The sequence below is a fragment of the Odocoileus virginianus genome, chromosome 30 (genome assembly GCF_023699985.2).
Source record: "Odocoileus virginianus isolate 20LAN1187 ecotype Illinois chromosome 30, Ovbor_1.2, whole genome shotgun sequence".
In the NCBI taxonomy this organism is placed as follows: Eukaryota; Metazoa; Chordata; class Mammalia; order Artiodactyla; family Cervidae; genus Odocoileus; species Odocoileus virginianus.
The window spans coordinates 10,767,099-10,771,037 of NC_069703.1; the positions used below are offsets into that span (position 1 = coordinate 10,767,099).

At 48.4% G+C, this 3,939-nt stretch overlaps 1 pseudogene; it reads left to right on the forward strand.

Annotated features, from left to right (window-relative positions):
• The first annotated feature begins 2,147 nt into the window (after nucleotides 1-2,147).
• Nucleotides 2,148-3,280, forward strand: LOC139032168 (very-long-chain enoyl-CoA reductase pseudogene; annotated as a pseudogene).
• The last annotated feature ends 659 nt before the right edge of the window (nucleotides 3,281-3,939 follow it).

Here is a 3,939-nt window from a genome sequence, read left to right on the forward strand (position 1 = left end):
TTTTTGTCTGAGGCTTCCCTCTTCTACGGCGACACACCTGCTTTTCCCCACCCCAGCTCCCAGCCCACCTTGGAAAATATTATCAGGCAATAGACTCCCTGTGGAAGTTCACCTCAACCCAAGGGTCCATGCTGGGAGACAGGGAAAAAAAAAAAAATAACAGAATGGGCAGCAACACTCTGCGAGTCTCTTACCTGCTTCCAGTATGTCTCTGTGCAGGGGCCCCTCCAGCATGCCTTCCAGGTAGCAGGCGGATCAGCTGAACCTAAAGGAAGTCCTCTGAGGGCAGCTGCTCACACTTGAACCCCCCATGAATCTGACTAAAATGAAGATTCTGATTCTTTAGGTCTGGGCTGAGCGCTAACAGTCTGTTTCTCACGAGCTTTCTGGAAACGCTGATGCTGCTTACACAGGGACAACACTAAGCAGTGAGGTCCCAGAACAGTGCTCACTGTTCAGAAGAAATGTAAGACAAGGCAACAATGTGAGCCACGCACTTAATTTTAAATTTTCTGGTAGCTACGTTAAAAAATGTAAAAAGAGGAGCTTCTCTGACAGTCCAGTGGTTAAGACTTCATGCTTCCACTGTAGGAGGCACAGGTTTGATCCCTGGTTGGAGAAGCTTCCCTGATAGCTGGGCTTCCCTCATATCTCAGTTGGTAAAGAATCCACCTGCAATGCAGGAGACCCTGGTTCTACTTCTGGTTCGGGAAGATCCGCTGGAGAAGGGATAGGCTACCCACTCCAGTGTTCTAGGGCTTCCCTTGTGGCTCAGCTGGTAAAGAATCTGCCTGCAATGTGGGAGACCTGGGTTCAATCCCTGGGTTGGGAAGACCCCATGGAGAAGGAAAAGGTTACCCACTCCAGTATTCTGGCCTGGGGAATTTCAGGGACTGGATAGTCTAGGGGATCACAAACTGTCAGACACAACTGAGTGACTTTCACTTTCTTTTCACTTTGGGGCAGCTTCCCGAGTGGTGATAGTGGTAAAGAACCCAACTGCCAAAGCAAAAGATGTAGGAGATGCTGGTTGGATTCCTGGGTGGGGAAGTTCCTCTGAAAGAGGAAATGGCAACCCACTCCAGTAGTCTTGCCAGGAGAATCCCATGAACAGAGGACCCTGGTGGGCTACAGTCCGTGGGGTCACAAAAGAGACAGACATGACTGAGCACACACACATGTGCATGCCCACAGACACACACACACACACACACACACACACACACACACACACCCTGGGAAGTAAGACTCCTCATGCTGCATGGTGCAGCCAAAAAAAAAAAGAAAAGAAAAGAAACAAAGAAAGGATAAAATACAGAGGAAAAAGAAAGTGAAACAAGCTGGAGATAAAAGAATCCTACGGAAAAGAAAAATGCCTCTAAACACTTAACCTCTATTTGCTTTCTCACTTTCTCACCTTTGTTCCCAGGCTACACACAAGAAGATAACTTAGGAGACTTGTTTCCTGCCTTGGTCTAGGAACAGGAGGAGACTTGATGCTGCCACAGCACTGAGCCATATAAAACCAGCATAAGAGGATCCCTCCTGAGACTTCTACAGAATTGGCTTCTATAAGTCATAAAACTGGAGGACCTTTGGCTTCATACTCCCCTCAAGGCAGGAATTCTTACAGAAACAAGAACAGTCAGCCCTTCCTTGAGAATTTCCGGAAAGAGTTCACCATCTCGATAAGACATCCTTTTCCATTTTTAAGAAATGTTACAAAATTATTTCTATCATGTTGAAATTTACCTCCATTTAATGTTCATCTGCTCATCCAAGTCCCATTTTCCAAAATTATGCAAAGTATATGTCATCGTTATCCTTTAAATAATTGGAGACAGATGTTCTGGCGTGTTTGTCCTAGATCTCTTCCTGTTCAAGTCTGCCAACACCTATATATCAATTTGAGAGCAATATATATAATATTATAATTGTTCAGAAAGAGGATTAGTTAAGTAAATTGTAGTCAATCCATACAGTGGATTATTATGCTGCCATTAAAAAATGATGATAGAGATGCAGATTTATTGACCTTGAAAGATTTTTACCATATGTTAAATGATTAAAAAGTATGCCAGCAAACCATGCTAGCTTACTCCTTGGAAGAAAAGTTATGACCAACATAGACAGCATATTAAAAAGCAGAGACATGAGGTACTCTGTGGTGTATCACGCGCAGGTAGCAGGAGCAGCAGAAGCAGTAGCCGCCGTGCGGGGGAGCCATGAAGCACTATGAGGTGGAGATTCTGGACGCCAAGACCCGGGAGAAGCTGTGCTTCCTCGACAAGGTGGAGCCCCAAGCCACCATTGCCGAAATCAAGAACCTTTTCACCAAGACACACCCACAGTGGTACCCCGCCCGCCAGTCCCTCCGCCTGGACCCCAAGGGCAAGTCCCTGAAGGATGAGGATGTCCTGCAGAAGCTTCCCGTGGGCACCACGGCCACACTCTACTTCCGGGACCTGGGAGCCCAGATCAGCTGGGTGACGGTCTTCCTGACAGAGTACGCCGGACCCCTCTTCATCTACCTGCTCTTCTACTTCCGGGTGCCCTTCATCTACGGCCACAAATACGACTTCACGTCCAGTCGGCACACGGTGGTGCACCTCGCGTGCATCTGCCACTCATTCCACTACATCAAGCGCCTGCTGGAGACGCTCTTCGTGCACCGCTTCTCCCATGGCACCATGCCCTTGCGAAACATCTTTAAGAACTGCATCTACTACTGGGGCTTTGCTGCGTGGATGGCCTATTACATCAACCACCCTCTCTACACACCCCCCACCTACGGAGCTCAGCAGGTTAAACTGGCGCTCGCCATCTTTGTGATCTGCCAGCTCGGCAACTTCTCCATCCACATGGCTCTCCGGGACCTGCGGCTGGCTGGGTCTAAGACCAGGAAGATCCCGTACCCCACCAAGAACCCCTTCACTTGGCTCTTCCTGCTGGTGTCCTGCCCCAACTATACCTATGAGGTGGGGTCCTGGATCGGCTTTGCCATAATGACTCAGTGTCTCCCAGTGGCCCTCTTCTCCCTGGTGGGCTTCACCCAGATGACCATCTGGGCTAAAGGCAAGCACCGCAGCTACCTGAAGGAGTTCCGGGACTACCCGCCCCTGCGCATGCCGATTATCCCCTTCCTGCTCTGAACGGCGGCTCCCCACACCTGGGCTCGGCCAGGTCCGGCTCCCGTCCCGCCCCACACTGCTGGAGGAAGAGTGGGGACCACTGCTTTCCAGGGTCTGGAATAAAACCTGCCTGCCCGGCTGGAAAAAAATTAAAATAAAATAAAATAAAAAGCAGAGACATTACTTTGGCAACAAAGGTCCATCTACTTAAGGCTATGGTTTTTCCAGTAGTCATGTATGGATGTGAGACTTGGACTATAAAGAAAGCTGAGTGCCAAAGAATTGATGCTTTTGAAATGTGGTGCTGGAGAAGACTCTTGAGTGTCCCTTGGACTGCAAGGAGATCCAACCAGTCCATCCTAAAGGAGATCAGTCCTGAATACTCATTGGAAGGACTGATGTTGAAGCTTAAACTCCAATACTTTGGCCACATAATGCAAAGAAATGACTCATTGGAAAAGACCCTGATGCTGGGAAAGATTGAAGGCAGGAGGAGAAGGGGACAACAGAGGATGAGGTGGTTGGATGGCATCACTGACTCAATGGACATGAGTTTGAGTAAACTCTGGGAGTTGGTGATGGGCAGGGAGGCCTGGCATGCTGCAGTCCATGGGGTCGCGAAGAGTCAGACATGACTGAGCGACTGAATTGAACTGAACTGAGACATTTTGTAGGAGCATGTGTTGTAGGAGTGTGCTTAATTATCCTTAGGAAGCAAGAATTTCTGCTCAAGGTGAAGATGAGGTATGAGGTCAAGTTTGAGGAAAGAGGAGAAAGTGTGAACATGTCATTTAGAAGAGGAAGAAGA